This window comes from Peromyscus leucopus, chromosome 16_21 (assembly GCF_004664715.2).
Source record: "Peromyscus leucopus breed LL Stock chromosome 16_21, UCI_PerLeu_2.1, whole genome shotgun sequence".
Classification (NCBI taxonomy): Eukaryota; Metazoa; Chordata; class Mammalia; order Rodentia; family Cricetidae; genus Peromyscus; species Peromyscus leucopus.
Genome location: NC_051084.1, coordinates 4,679,044 through 4,695,559, shown reverse-complemented (window position 1 = coordinate 4,695,559; position 16,516 = coordinate 4,679,044).

The following is a 16,516-nucleotide window of genomic DNA, read 5'->3' as shown; positions in this document are numbered from 1 at the left end:
TTAAAGTATTTATTATTTATTATTAGTGTGTATGTGCACGCGCGTGCGTGCGTGCGTGCGTTGCATGCATGCATGTGCATGTGCATGTGTGGAGAACAGAGGACAAATCTGCAGAGTCAGGCCACCCCCTCCACCTTTCCTGGGGCTCCAGGATTGAACTCAGTCATTAGGCCTGTACGCAGCACTTTTACTGGCCGAGGGCATCTTGCCAGTGGTCTCACTGGGTTTCTACTGCTATGGTAGACACCGGAACCAAAGGTAACATGCTACTTTGTTTCGGCTGCGGTTTACAGTCCATTATGAAGGGAGGTCAGGGCAGGAACCCGGAGGTCAGGGCAGGAACCCGGAGACAGGACCAGAAGCAGAGGCCATGGAGGAACCCCGCTTACTGGCTTGCTCCCTGTGGCTTACTCAGCTTCTTTTTCTTTTCTTTTGTCATTTTTATTCTTCTCTCATATATTACATCCCGACCACAGTTTCCCCTCCCTCCCCTCCTCCCAGCCCCTATTCCCCACTTCCCTTTTCCCCCAGATCCACCCTCCCTCCATCTCTCAGAAAAGAGGTCTTACAGGGACATCAACCAAACATCGCATAATATGCCACTATACGACTGGACACTGTCACATCAAGGCTGGATGGGTGAACCCAGTATGAGGAAAAGGGTCCCATAAGTAGGCAAAGAGCCAGTGACCACCCCCGTACCCACTGTTAGGAATTCCATAAGAACACCAGCGACTCCGCCACAATGTATAGGCAGAGGACCTAGGTCAGCCTGTAGGCATCTGACCCTCAGTTTATTTTCTTACAGAACCCAAGACCACCTGTCCAGGGGTGGCATCACCCACAGGGCTCTGAACCCTCCTCCCACATCAGCCATCAATCAAGAAAATGCCCTACAGCCTTGCCTGCAAGCTAATCTGATGGGGGCCTTTTCTCAGTTGAGGTTCCTTCTTCCCAAATGATCCCAGCCTATGTCAAGCTGACAAAAACCTAAGCACTACAGCAGCCCTGTTTATTTATTTGAGTGTGTGTGTGTGTGTGTGTGTGTGTGTGTGTGTGTGTGTGTGTGCATCTGCACATGCCATGGGTACACACGTGGAAGTCTGAGGACAACTTAAAGGAGTTAGTTCTCTGCATCTACCATGTGGGCTTGGGGGGATCATACTCAGGTTGCCAGTCTTGGGGGAAAGTGCTTTTCCCTAATGATTCATCTTGACGGCCCTGTTTTGTTTTGTTGACAGAGGCTGTTCCTAAACACGGGGCAGGGGCCAGTAAACCTGCTTCAGGCTCCTGCGTGCTGAGATTACAGATGATGTCCACTGACTACCATGTCTGGCAACAACCACAGGACTTTGGAGGCTGTGGCAGGAAGATTCTGAGCTCAAGACCAGCCCAAGCAACATCATGGAACTGTATCTCAAAATACAAGGAATGTGACTAGACATAATAATGCATACCTATATCCCAACACTGGGCTGGAGTGATGGCTCAGTGGTTAAGAGCACTGGCTGCTCTTCCAGAGGTCCTGAGTTCAATTCCCAGCACCACATGGTGGCTCACAACCATCTGTAATCAGACCTGATGCCCTCTTCTGGCATACATGCTGTATACATAATAAATAAATAAATAAATAAATAAATAAATCTTTTAAAAAAAAAAAAAAAGAAGGTGAGGTCAAGAGAATCAGAAGTTCAAGATCAGCCTTAGCCACATAGCAAGTTTGAGGATAACTTGCTGTGGTCATTTGAATGAGATTGGCCCCATAGGTTCATGTATTTGGATGCTTAATCATCAGTTGGTAGACTGTCTGGAAGGATTGGGAGGTGTGTCCTTGTTGGAGGAGGTGTGGCCTTGTTGGAGGGGGTGTGTCCCTGGGAGTTGGCTTTGAGGTTTCAAAAGTCCACACCAGGCCCAGTGACTCTCAGCCTTCGATCAGGATGTAAAGCTCTCAGCTACTGCTCCAATGCTGTGCCTGTGTGCTTCCCACCATGATAATAGACCAACTATCTGAAATTGTAAGTGAGCTCCAAGGAAATGCTTTCTTTTATCACAGTGGCCTTGGTCATGGTGTCTCTTCACAGCAGTAGAACAGTAACCAAGATGACGTCATGATATAAGACCTTTCAAACAACCAAAAGCAAAGCAAAAAACTAAGAGGTGATGTGGCTTAGCATTACAGTGTTTGCTGAGGATGCCCCAAACACTACATTGGGTCTTTAGCACCACAAAAATAAATAAATAAATAGCCAAGAGTGATGGTGTACCTCTTTAATGCCAACACTCTGGAGGGAGAGGCAGGCAGATCTCTGAATTCAAGGCTAGCCTGGTCTACATAGCAAATTCGAGGACAGCCAGGGCTACATAGTGAGACCCTGTCTCAAAAAACTAAAGCAGGGGGAACTAGAGTGGTGGTTCAGCAGTTAAGGGCTCTCACTGCACTTGCAGACACATGAGTTCAATTCCCAGCACCGTCAGGAGTGGAGTTGGTGATATGTGTGCTCACAAGCTGTAACTCCAGCTCTAGGGTTCTGACATCTTCCGGCCTCTTCAGGCATCTGCACTCACATAAAGAGAATTTTCCTCCCACCCCAACATAATTAAAACTAAAATAAATCTTAAAAAAAATCAGTAACTCCCCAATATCTATGCTCCTAAGGGTGGTGTTGAGATATGTGGGTGTGGGTGGGGTGGGTATTTCAAGTACCCGTCAGCCACTTCCCAAGACCCATGTCCACACACTCAGCCTAATTAACTTCCTCGGTGCACTCCTGGCCACACCCCCTTCAGACATCTGACTTTCCTCTCCACCCTGCTCCAAGCCCACACCTTGCTCTGCCCCTCCCTTCCTGAAGCCCCCACCCTCCTGCCTGCCATAAATCTGTAACTCCACAGCGCGTGTGGATGTGGGGGGCGGTGGCGGGGGAGCCTGGTAGAAACCTGCGGCAAAGCCAACCGACCTCGGCTAATGAAAACGGTGATAAATCTCTGTCTATCAGGTTTGTTGTAAGCACAAACATTGCCAAACAAGGACGCAGCTGGCCGCAGGCCTCCTCCCTCCAGCCTGCAGAACTTTAAATGGAATGGTTGCTTTATACATCTATTTACTGCTTGGATGCAGGGGAAGGACTGAGACCAGGGTTCTTAACCAGGAAATGGGAAGCGTGCCAGGTGAGAGTCCTCCACCCCCTCTATCTGAGCACAGCCCAGCAGGCCAGTCCCCAGCCTCCTCTGTCCCTGTTCTGGCAAGTTCTCCCTCTATAATCCACTGGGTGCAGATATAAGGGACAGAATGCTAGCCCTGCTGATAGTGTGATAACCCCAGGTGGCTGATAGTCAAGCCTCCATAGTGTGCCTCAACTTGCTCCAAAATAGGCACTTCTGGCCAGCAGATCCATTTCCTGTTCTTTTTAAAATTTCCTACCCTGCCTAGAACTTTCCATCTTTTCCACTAGTTCCTCAGAAGCACTCCTGAACCCCAGGTCCCCCAGGAAGTCTCCCCACCCGGTCTTCACGGGCCTCCCTGGGTGCCCTTCCAATAGCACCAGCCACTTAGAGCCCACTCAAGACATTGGGGAACAAGTTCTGGGCAGCAGGCAGCGCAGACAGGCCTTACCATGCAGACCCAGGCAGGTAAGTCTATGTCACATCCTTACTCTGTAACAAAAGGGACAAGTAGGCCAGTGAATGGCTTGGGGGGTAAAGACCTTGAATGAGTCCCAGGACCTATATGGTAGGAGAAAACTGACTCCATATAAGTGCAAGTTTCCTCTGGCCTTCACATGTGTGCCACAGCTGTCATGTGTGTGCATGTGAACACATGCATGTGAGGGTGCACACATTATATATGATTATTTATGTGTCTGTGTATGAGTATGTGTACACTGCCTGATGTGGGGGCTGAGAACTGAACTCAAGTCCTCTGGAAGAGCAGCAAGTGCTCTTTTTTTTTTTTTTTTTTTTTTTTTTTTTTTTTTTTTTTTTTTTTTTTTTGTTCTATGGGCTGTGGTCTGATTGTTCTTTATTTTATATCTAGAATCCACTTATGAGTGAGTACATACCATAACTGTCTTTCTGGGTTTGGGTTACCTCACTCAGGATGATTTTTTCTAGTTCCATCCATTTGCCTGCAAATTTCATGCTTTCATTGTTTTTCTCTGCTGAGTAGTACTCCATTGTGTATATGTACCACATTTTTTTCATCCATTCTTCTGTTGATGGGCATCTAGGTTGTTTCCAGCTTCTGGCTATTACAAATAGTGCTGCTATGAACATAGCTGAGCATGTATCTTTATGGTATGAATCAGCATTCCTTGGGTATATGCCCAAGAGTGGGATGGCTGGGTCTTGAGGTAGTTCGATTCCTAATTTTCTGAGAAACCGCCATACTGATTTCCACAGTGGTTGTACAAGTTTACATTCCCACCAACAGTGGAGAAGTGTTCCCTTTGCTCCACATCCTCTCCAGCATTGGCTGTCATTGGTGTTTTTGATCGTAGCCATTCTGACAGGTGTAAGGTGGTATCGCAGAGTCGTTTTGATTTGCATTTCTCAGATGATTAAGGATGTTGAGCATTTCTTTAAATGTCTTTCAGTCATTTGTGTTTCTTGTTTTGTGAATTCTCTGTTTAGCTCTTTAGTCCATTTTTTAATTGGACTGTTCAGTATTTTGATGTCTAGTTTCTTGAGTTCTTTATATACTGTGAAGACCAATCCTCTGTCAGATGTGGGGTTGGTGAAGATCTTTTCCCATTCTGTTGGCTGTCTTTTTGTCTTATTGACTGTGTCTTTTGCCCTGCAAAAGCTTCTCAATTTCGAGAGGTCCCATTTATTAATTGTGCAGCAAGTGCTCTTAACTACTGAGCCATCTCTTTAGCTCTACGCAGTTTTTTTAAAAAGAGAAAACTGCTACCTCTGGCCTAGCAAGGAGCTAAGGATGATGTTAAACTCGCAAAGATGTCGTTGACGGAGCACAGCCTACAAGCTCCAGTGTGCCAGGTCTGCTCGAGGGTGTTCGCCTGTAGGTCCCTCTCTGTTCCAGAGATGTGTGAGTGTGTGTGCACACACACAGAGGTTAAAAATTAAACAAACGTAAGAAAGAAAGGGGGAGGAAGGGAAGGATGCTGGAAAGAAAGAAAGAAAGTCTATTTATTCATTTAGATTTTTGAGGCAGGGTTTTACTGTTGTAGCCAGGGCTGGCCTTGAACTCACAGAGGTCCTTCTGCCTCTTCCTTCTAAGTGCTAAGATTAAAAGTGTGTGCCGCCGGGCAGTGGTGGCGCACACCTTTAATCCCAGCACTTGGGAGGCAGAGGCAGGCGAATCTCTGTGAGTTCGAGGTCAGCCTGGTCCCCAAAGGGGAAAGGCGCAAAGCTACACAGAGAAACCCTGTCTCGAAAAACTTAAAAAAAAAAAAAAAAAAAAAAAAAAAAAAAAAAAATGTGTGTGCCGCCAAGCCTAGCCTTGACCCTTTATTTCTGAGGTTGCTGTGGGATATGAATGGATACGAGGCACCCCACCATGGCGGGGCCACACCTTTTGGTCCTCCTGCCTCCACGTTTCACCTCTGACCCACTTTCTGCAGTCATATTTGGTGGAGATTTTTTTTTGATTGTTTTGTTTTTTGACAGGGTCTCACTTCATAGCCTTGGCTGGTTTGGAACTCATTGTGTAGACCAGGATGGTCTCAAACTCAGAGATCCCCCTGCCTCAGCCATCCCAATGCTGTGTCCATGTGTGTCACCACACCCAGAGTTTATGTATTTGTTTGCTCTTCTCTCATGTGTTACACCCTGACTGAAGGTTCCCCTCCCTCCACTTCTCCCAGTCCTGCTCCCACCTCCTGTCTCTCCCCGCCTTCCCTCTCCCTGAGATCCACACCTCCTCCGTTTCCCTTCAGAAAAGAGCAGGCCTCCCAGGGATGTTAACTGAATGCGGCATAACAAGCTACAATAAGAGTAGGCACAAACCCTCATATCAAGGTTGGACGAGACAACCCGGCTTTCTTAGTCTTTAAATAGAATCTCATCCTATGGTCTGGGTAGCCTCGAGCTTGGCACTTTCCAGACTGAGGGCTGGCTGGGTTGTACACGTGTATCACCACTGCGTACTGGACACTGGCTTTTCTTATTCTGGTCAGTCTGAACAGGTTTGTGCCAGCTGTTTTTGTCAGTTAGACACAGCTGGAGTTTGGAAAGAGGGAACCAGCTGAGGAAACGCCTCAGTAAAACCAGCCTGTAGTCAAGCCTTGACTAACACTGAAGTGGGAGGGACCAGCCCACTGTGGGCGGTGCCACCCCTAGGCAGGTGGTCCTGGGCTGTGTTAGAAAAAAATAGGGTGAACAACCTGTGAGCAGCATTTCTTCACGGCCTCTGCACCAGCTCCTGCTCTGGGTGCCTGTAGTCCTGCCCGGATTTCCTTCAGTGATGAACTGTGGAAATGGAAGCTACCTAAACCCTTTCTTTGCCAAGCTGGTATCTTACCACAGCAAGAGAAACCCTACGACCCTGGGAGAACCTGCTTCCTGCCACGGCCAGCTGTGGTGAGTGACCCTCACGGTAAGACTATGACGTAAGCAGAGATGATGGAAAGTCCTGACTTAACAGATGAGGCCAAGAGTGTGTGCTGCCTGGGATCAAGTTTAAATAAAGTCCAACACCAGGATCTGGACATGGTAACCGCTGCTTGTAATCTTAGTACCCAGGTGGCTAGGGCAGAGGACTATGAGTTCAAGGCTAACCTGGGCTACATAGCAAGTTCTAGGCCAGCCTAGGCTATGTGGTGAGACTCTATCTCTTCTTCTTCTTTTTTTTTTTCAAGACAGGGTTTCTCTGTATAGCTTTGTGCCTTTCCTGGATCTTGCTCTGTAGACCAGGCTGGCCTCGAACTCACAATGATCCTCCTGGCTCTGCCTCTCGAGTGCTGGGATTAAAGGTGTGTGCCACCATTGCTCGGCTGAGACTCTATCTAAAAAAAAAAAAAGAAAGAAAGAAAGAAAGAAAGAAAGAAAGAAAGAAAGAAAAGAAGAAAGAAAGAAAGAAAGGAAGAAAGGAAGGAAGGAAGGAAGGAAGGAAGGAAGAAAGAAAGAAAGAAAGAAAGAAAGAAAGAAAGAAAGAAAGAAAAGAAAGAACCCAAACCTGAGTTGTGGGGAGAGTCCACGGTTTCTCAGTTCTTCATCCAAACCTTCTTCAGCCCACAAACCATACAGTGTCTGATTTATGAGCAGCACTGAGCCGGGTGCTCAGCGGGGCCGTCAGTAGGCCCTCCAGTTCTGCCACGCCACAGGCCTGCTCCTCAGTTCACTCCCAGCTGGTTTAGGAGGGAGTCATCGTGAGCCCCAGAACACTTCATCCCAAGTAGCCTTCCTGCCACTTGGTGTCAGTGGTTTCCTAGTGGCTGTCTTTCCAAGTGTACACAGGGGCAGCTGGGAAGGACTAGAGATTTTAAAACTCAGGAACCCTCAACATTTTGTTTTTGTTTTGGAGGCAGGATCTCACCGTGTAGACCAGGCTGGCCTTGAGTTCACAGAGATCCTCTAGCCTCTGTCTCCTGAGTATTGTGATTAAAGGCATGCAATACCACCTATGACTACATTTTATGTTTGTTTTTGTTTTTGTTTTAAACTGAGTCTCTTGTAACTCAGGATAGCCTTCAACTTGCTTTGTAGCCCAGGCTGGCCTTGAGCTCCTCTTGCCTCACTGTCTCATGTAGGTGGGATTACAGGTCTTTCCATTACTCCTGGCCTTAGGTACAGAAATTCTGTGGTGGCGCATGCCTTTAATCCCAGCACTCGGGAGGCAGAGGCAGGTGGGTCTCTGAGTTCGAGGCCAGCCTGCTCTACAGAGTGAGTTCCAGGGCAGCCAGGGCTACACAGAGAAACCCTGTCTTGAAAAACAATAACAAACAACAAAACAAAACCCAACAACAGAGTTCCTGGAATCCTAGGGGCTTAGGGATGTGATTAATTGGGTAAGAATATTTGCCTGTAAGCATGAAGACCTGAGTTCAAATCCTCAGCACATCTACAAAGAGCTGAGAGTAGCTATATGTTCCTGTAACCCCAGGTGGTGGGGAGGGCAGGTGGTGGGGAGGGGGGCAGGTGGGGGGCAGGTTATTGGGAGGAGGGGCAGGTGGGCCACTGGGGCTTGTTCTGCCAGTCTAGCCCAAGGTTTAGTGAGAGGATGGAGCAAGCGAAGGGTGGTAGAGCAGGCCACAGGACTTCCTCCTCTGGCCTCTGCTTACACAGGCATGATCTGGAGCATCCATGTGCGCGCATACATGTATACAGCACACACATACTAAAAGTTTCTAAATTTTTTGGAAATGCATGTCGAATGGAGCAGGTATATGTGCACACACACAAACTTGTTCCCAGAGCTTCTAGAAAAATCCGAAGGACTCTATAAACCTAAGAAATGTATGTAGATCTGCCAAATATCTAATCTCCAACCAAAAATGAGAGGAGCAGGTATGGTGGTTCACACCTTTAATCCCAGCATTCAGGAGGCAGATGTGGGTGGATCTCTGTGAGTTTGAGGCCAGCCTGGTCTACATAATGAGATCCAGGACAGCCAGGGCTACATAGTGAGACCCTGTCTCAAAGAGGGGCGTGGGGAGAGAAAGAGAGAATTTTGAAGTCCAGAAGGGAGGTAGCAGCTGCTCAGCTGCTACCTCAACCCACAGCCCAGCTACACAACCATAAAAGCAGGCTGGCTTACCAGGAGACTTAGCATGGCATGGAGTCTCCTTCTTTCCAAAGGCAAGGTACAGCCACTGTTTCCTGGGAGGGAGCGGGAACCTGAAGTCTACCTCCATAGAGTACAAACACAGACAAGAAGGAAAGAAGGAGCCAGATGGAACCTGGCAAGGAAGAAGGCAGGAACCTTAATACCTGAGCTAAGAACGGGGTCTCAGCACCCACTATTCCAGCACTTGAGGGGCTGACTCAGGACTACGAGCTCGAGACCAGCCTGGGCTACAGAGAAGAACATTGTCTTAAAACAACAAAACCAAATTAAGCTTGTGCATCCTGAAGCAACTTGGTTTTCTGATGTGATAAAAATAGAAGTCACCTTTATAGGGTTGAGGATGTAGCTCAGCTGGTAGTGACTTCCTAGCATGCAGAAAACCATGGGTTAACCTCCAGTGCTGAATAAAACCTACACAGTGGTGTGTGCCTGTCATCCCAACACTTGGGAAGTAGAGGCAGGAAGATCGGGCAAACTGCATAGAGAGTTTAAGGCCAGCCTGGGCTACATGAGACTCAGCCGTTGAAAAAAATCATGTTGTGGTATGGCGAAGATTAAAGAGAAGACTAAGAGAGTGAAAATAGGCATATATATATGTATATGTGTGTATATGTATATATGTATATACACGTACATATATATGAAAAAAATGGTCAGGTGAGATGGGTCAGGGGGTAAAGACTCACCAGGAAAACCAGATAACCTGAGTTCAATCCCAGAAACCCACATTAGGTGGAAGGAAAGAACCTACTCCCCAAAGTTGTTCTCTGACCTCCACATACCTGATATGGTATACACACACACACACACACACACGCACGCACGCACGCACGCACGCACGCACGTGTGTGCGCGCACACACACACACCAATAATAATAGTAATAAATGAAAGTTTAAATAAGAAAAGCCCTACAGAAATGCCAGTAGCAGTCACTGCACCTGAGGCCTGGTGCCTAGTTGCTGGGAGGAAACTGTGTGCTCGCTGGATGCCAATTACCCAATTTTAGACAGCTGTGACATTCTTCAAGCTCTTGCAGTTGATACTGGGATTGGGAACTAGAGAGAGGGCTCAGTGGGTAACCTTGCTGCACAAGTATGAAGTTTAGATCCCTACACAGCAGCTGGACACACCTGGAATCCTAGAACTGGGGTTTGAGGGAGGGTGGAGACAAGCAGATCCTGGGACTTGCTGGTCAGCCAGTGTTGCCAAAACAGTGAGTGGCAGGTTCCATATAAAACACGTAAGGTGAGGGCTGGAGAGATGGGTCAGTCACTGGCGAAGAGCACTGGCTGTTTTCGCAAAGGATTCAGGCTCAGTTCCCAGCACCCACATAGTGACTCACAACCATCTGTAACTCTAGTTCCAGGGAATCTGACACCCTCTTCTAGCCTCCATTGGCACCAGGAATGAACGTGGTACACAGACATAGGTGCGGGCAAAACACTCTTATCCATAAAATAAATCAGTAAATCTTCACGAAATAAAAAGCCATCGAGGAAAACACTGGCTTTGCCCCCTCTGACCTCCATATACGCATGCCAGACACACATAAAAAAAGATCTCTGGTTTTGTAGTCAAAGCTGAATTCAGTGAATGTGAGAATAACTCACTAGGACATTAGGAGAGTCTGGCCAGTGGATACAAACAGAAGGACCTGTCATTCTGATTACAGAACACTTACCAAATAAGAAATGAGCTTCTTTGTTTTTCGATACTTTGTATCTTTGTTTTGTGTTTAAGACCCGGTCTCAGTATTCCAGACTGGCCTGAAACTTACTAAAGAACAGTGACCTGGAGCTCCAGATCCCTCTTGCCTCCCCCTAAGTGCAAGAATAGAACCCAGAGCTTCCAGCACGCTAGCCAAACACTCAACCAACCGTGCTACACTCCCAGGCCAACAGTTTGTAAACTTTAGTTTATTGACTTCCGGTCTGCCTCAGCGCATCTTTTATCTTTACTAAAATGTCAACTGTGCTGGACAAGCATATGCCCATCATGCTTACAGCTGTGCCCCCAGGCCGACTCAATATGTAACTAATATTTGCTCCGAGAATGAATGGAAACTCAAAAGCCTGTCTGCAAGCATTGGAAGGCTCACTGACAACGTGAGAAAGGCTTCCCAGTTTGGATCATCCCCAAGGGGGACACGGAGCTGTGCCAAGAGCCCTGTTAGGAGTTAGAGAGTTGGCCTCTGGTCCTCTTTGCCGCCCAACTGCAGATCCGCTCTGTCTTTCTGTGTGCTTCTCCAGAGCGTGGGAGAGCAGAGCGCACGGGGCTTTCCCCGGTAGATGCTGGCCTCCAGAGAGCTCCTGCCAGCTGGGGAGTGTGGGGATTTGGGGATAATTCAACCACTTAATTAATGAAGAGGAAGGAGAAGATAAAGGCAGGGAGGGACGCAATCCCGGAAGGAAAAGTCACCCCGGCTGGGCAGCTGCTCCAGCCGCTCCCTTCCCTGCATGCCCCGCCAGTTCCCGCCGCCGCCGCCACTGACTTTCTGACTTCTTAACTTGTCAGCAAATCCCAGAGTTAAAAATGCACACGCACCCCGGCCAGCCGCCAGCAGGCCCGTCTGGCCGCGGCTCCAGATGTGGGGCCACCGCGCGGGCCGCCCGCCCCGCCGCGCAGACTAAACAATCGGCCTTGGCCGTGAGCGCAGCGCAATTCCAGATGCCGCGTCGCCCGCGCCGCGCGCTAATTGGGCCGCGGGCGCGAGGCTCTGTCAGCGCCAGCAAGGCCCTGCCCGGGGCAGCCTTGGCACGTCGCCGGCCCGCTGGGCTACCTAGGCGGGGTGGGGAGACTGAGTAAAATGGGGGGAGGGTATAGAGGGAGAGAGACTTAGGCAGGCAGGCAGACAGAAGACAGACAGACAGACAGACACACACACACACACACACACGGTAGTACAGAGGGAGAGAGGCAGACAGACAGACAGACAGACAGACACACACACACACACACACACACACGGGAAATAAAGAGGGAGACTTAGGCAGGCAGGCAGACAGAAGACAGACAGACAGACAGACAGACACACACACACACACGGTAGTACAGAGGGAGAGAGACTTAGGCAGGCAGACAGACAGACAGACACACACACACACACACACACACACTCACACACACACACACACTCTGAGCTCGGAGACTAGAGATCAGGAATACAGAGGCAGACACAGGCAGGTTCAGAGACATTCTAAAAAAGATGTAGCTACAAAGACAGGGAGGACCAGAAACCTAGGCGGAGGCAGAAGACAGGGAGACCCGGAGCTGGGGAGACAGAGACACCAAGACCACCGATGGGCAGCAGCGTGGCGGTGGTCCGCGGCGGACCTCCATACGTGTCCTTCCCTTCTGTTCCCACATTCTCACTTTCTAAATTTTTCAGGGCTTGACAAAGCCTGGGACGGAGTGTGTCCACCAGCGCAGTGACCTAGGCCTACCCTAGATGGGTGAGGGAAGACCCTTGTCCCCACATGAACCGGATGTGTGGAGATTTCACCCCCAAACACGAGCTTGAGACACCAATTCACCTTGGACGTTGTGCTGATGAGACTCTTTCTCTGAGGCAGAGGGATGTCCCCAATGACTCCTGCTCACCGTCCCCCCAACCCCCCAGGCAGCCACACTGGCGGCTCCTTTCTTATGTGCTGGGGAGGGGGTATTCCACCGGTTCCGACATCCCGGGACGACCTGCTCATAGAGGCCCAGGGCAGGGAAGCCCACTGGGGACCACCCGTGGGAGCGGCAGCCAGGCGTTCCGCCCCCGCCGAAGGCCCTGGCAGCCCCGGGGGCGAGCGGCGAGGGCAGTGCGGCGGCCGGGGCGGCTCTCGGAGGCCCCTCTCTGACAATCTTTCCTTTGTTTGTTTTCTTAAATCTGGGAGGCCCGAATTCCTGCCGGATTCCGTAGGTTTCACTCAGGAAGGAGGCGCCCCCATCCCCCTCACTCCGGGCCGGGGCTGAGCCGGGGGGAATGGCAGGTTCTTCCCGGAGGAAGGAGGCAGGCAGCCCGCGGCCCGGGCAAGACGAGTCCCGGGCGCCCTGCCCGCGCGTGCCACCACGCAGCCCCAACCGAGGGAGGGCAGGGAACACTTAAAGGGGTGGGGGGGGACGGGGACGAAGACTCGCTTAAACACACACACACACACACACACACACACCAACTTTACTCCATCCCAGACTCATCCCATCTCTCTCTCTCTCTCTCTCTCTCTCTCTCTCTCTCTCTCTCTCTCTCTCTCTCTCTCTCTCTCTCTCTCATTTTGGTCTCCAAACTTGAGCCTCATTAATTTCCAAAAAAAATTTCCCCCAATAAAAGGCAAACATGGAAAGAAAAACAAACTATTAGAAAACAGAGGAGGGCGGAAATGTTATTTAAAAGGTTACCAGACCACATCATTTTCCAGTGATATTATATACTCCCAGCAGTATCCAAAATATATATGGGATCTGGGCCAAGAATGAAAAAAAAAAAAAAAACATAAAAACCCCTCACTTAGACACAACATCTGGACCGGAGAGCGAACAAACCCTCCATTTATCACACTTAATCCTCCATAGAAGCAACCGACGGTTGACTTCTGTTTTGCTAATTTAGCTGCTTTCAAGCGCCCGCCCAGTCCAGACTGGGAATTCCGTGTCACTTGTGGCTCGCCCAGCCCTGCCCTGCCCCCGACCGACCGTGTCAGCTCCCGCCCGCGGCAGGCCTTCGCAGGGGCGGGGGGAAGAGAGCTGTACAGAGCAACGTTTCGGGAATCCTCTGCACTCCCGCCCACGCGGGTCAGTGAAAGCCTGGCCTCTGCCCTTGTTCCGTCCTATCCCTCAGCACCCCGACACCCACTTCCTTGCGGGCCACACCCCTGCCTCTCCTGCGCAGGCTCGGTGGAGCGATGGCGAAGCCTCCTGTCTAAAGCCAGCCTGGTCAGCCAGGCGTTGCCCGCCGCCTACCTGGCAGTGCCTGCTGGCCGGGCAGCTGGACCCTTGGGCCAGCTGGGAGAGGCCAGGGGAGGGTCGTGTGACTGGAGGTGGGGGCCTCTGTTCCCTGGAAGTGAATGAGAGGCAGGAGGTCTGGAGGTGGCTGCCCTGGGCCGGGTGTAGAGAGACAAAGGGAACTTGTGAGAGCGCCAGCCGGAGAGAGAATAAACCAGTGGAGTGTATGTATCATTGAGAATTAGTCAATGACTCCCTGGGACCCTGGCCCAGTGGGGCTGGTGCCAGGGGCAGGGCGGACCTCCGTCCGTCCTTCCTCAGTAACCTCTCTCCCCTGAGGCCTCCCGGGTCCTTCCTGCTCTCTCCCAGCCCACCTCAGCCTGTACAGAGACTCAACTTTGGAGCTCAAGACAAAGCCTTTTGGTGTGCCCTTCCTCAGCAGCTGGGGCGTAGAGCTGGGAGAGCGGCTGGCACCTGCTGAGAGAGGAGTCAACGGATGTGTGCCAACTCCAGCTGCCCACCCCAGCCCCTGCCTGTCCTGGCAGAGCACCGAAGCAGAGCCCGCACTCCTAAAGGGACTCTCCCACACACCTTGGAACTCCAGTCCCTTCGGAGCATGGCGCTCTGTGCCTCTAAGATTGATTTTTATTTTTAATTATGGGGGGGTTGCTGTGCACTGTGCATTGTGCATGTGAGCTGCTCTTGGCTTTCCAAAGGATCCCAGTTCAGCTCCCAGCACTCATTTTGGGTGGATCACAACCACCTGTAACTCCAAGGGGTCTGATGCCCTCTTCTGGCCTCTGGGGGCACCTGCACTCATATGCACATACCCACATGTATGTTCACATAATTAAACATAAATCAAAAGAGATAGAGATGGGGGACTGGGTAAAATAGAAAGTCCGTCAAAGTGATACCAGGAGCTGTGAATGTGGCTGGTAGGCCTTCCCCTGATACCTGTCTTGAGCAGGCATGACGGATGTCCTAATTAATTCCTACATCTCTGCAAGACAAACAAGGTCGGACCCCTGAAGCCCCCTTTTTACAGCTCAACACAAAGCTAAGAAATGTCTTCTGGCCCAAGGCCACCATTCTGTGACCCCAAACCTCCTGTGTGTCTTTGGCCAAGATGTGCTCCTCCTCTGGGGCTTGAACTCCGATAGGTAAAATGAGCAGGCTGGACATCCTGCTCTGCATCTGTGCATTGGGCTGTACATCTGCCTCTCCCCACCCCCCCTCTGCACCTCATCCCTGCTGGAACCCCTCATCTCTCTTTAGGGTTTTCTGTTCTTCCCTGATTCCTCTGTCCCTGGCTTCTGTCCCTGGCTTTTCTCTGCCAGGACCCCTGTCCTCGTCTGCCACAGTTCCTTGTGAGGGAGACTGTATGGACAGACAGCACCCTGCTCTACCACACGGCAGCATGTCCACCAGCACAGCCCGGGCCTGAGGAGCTGGCCCTCTCCATCTGCCTTCTTAGAGGAGGGTCTGTCTCCAAAGGCCTTCCTGACGCCCTGACCTTTGACCTCTGACCTCTGGAACAGTGAGAGAATGGCATCCCAGCTGGACCAAGAGAGTGCCTTATATGGGTTTTCAGTCCCAAGAGAGCAGTGGGCTCTATCTTCTCACGCTCCCCATCCCAGGCTCAGACAAGGGGACAAGAAAGGGAGCCCCCTCTCTGAGCCAGCGGATGCTCGGCCACCACCTCCTTCACAATGCTGCCTGCACTTCAGAAACTTCCAGAACCTCTTCTGGAGGCCCCGATGCCTGGAGGTTGTTACCATTACCAGTGTGTCCAGCGTCCCTGTCAGCCATGTCTAGAGAATCTACTGGGCATCTTGTTGGAGGAGTCTGGGGCTAAAACAAGTGGGAGTGTCCTCCAGGAACTGCAGATTCCCAGCCTGGGCCTCCTGGGCAGAGTTTGGCAATGCCCGTGCGTGGGCCTGGTTGGAGTGGCGGCACCTGAGCGGAGGCCAGCTCCTGGGGGCAGGTAAACAGGATGCTGTGTGCTGGGTGTGGCGAGGCGGGAGGGGACCCGGGGCCACAATAGGCCATTGTACTCCGGAGTCACCTTCAGGCCTGCATGCTGGGTTCCTCCGCTCTCCCTCACCTCCAGCTGGGCTGTACAAACAGCAAGGCACATGGAAGGTGCCGTCGTCGTCGCCGCGCACACAGAGGCTGTGTGGAAGGTGACAGCCACCTGGACCTGGACCCTTCTGCTCCGAAACCGAGCACGACCGACTGAGGCGCTGGGCTGGGTGCTAAATGGTTCAGCCAGGAGGGGGCAAAAGAGGGTGCATTTGGTGTGTGTGTGTCTTACCAAACAGGTGACAAGGTCCCGGCCTCAGTCCAGCCACCAGCCAGCTCTGCCTGCCCTGCCCGCAGTGTCCACCTCTGCGCAATGGGACGAGAGCGCAGGGTGACCCTTCCCTTTCCAGCTCCCGGTGCCTGCAGGGCAGGGACAGCAGAGCCAGCTGACTTCGCGTCTGTGTCACTTAGTCCTGAGACCTCTTTACCCAACAGGTCTTTCACCCTGGTAAGAGGTGAACAAAATTGATGCCTGCTTGTGAGGGATGAGGGAGAGACCCAGGTCAGGACGCCTTTTATCTGTTTATTTGTTCAGTTCTTTTTTGACCTTTTTCTTTCTTTTTTCTTTTTGAGATAAGGCTTCTCTGTGTAGCCCTGGCTGTCTCAAAACTCTCTCTGTAGGCCTGGCTGGCCTCGAACTCAGAGAGATCCTCCTGCCTCTGCCTCCTGGGTGCTGGGACTAACTTGTGCGCCACCACTGCCTGGTGTATTTTGTCATTTTTATCTCTTAGGACTTTGAGACTCCAGCCTTCAAAGC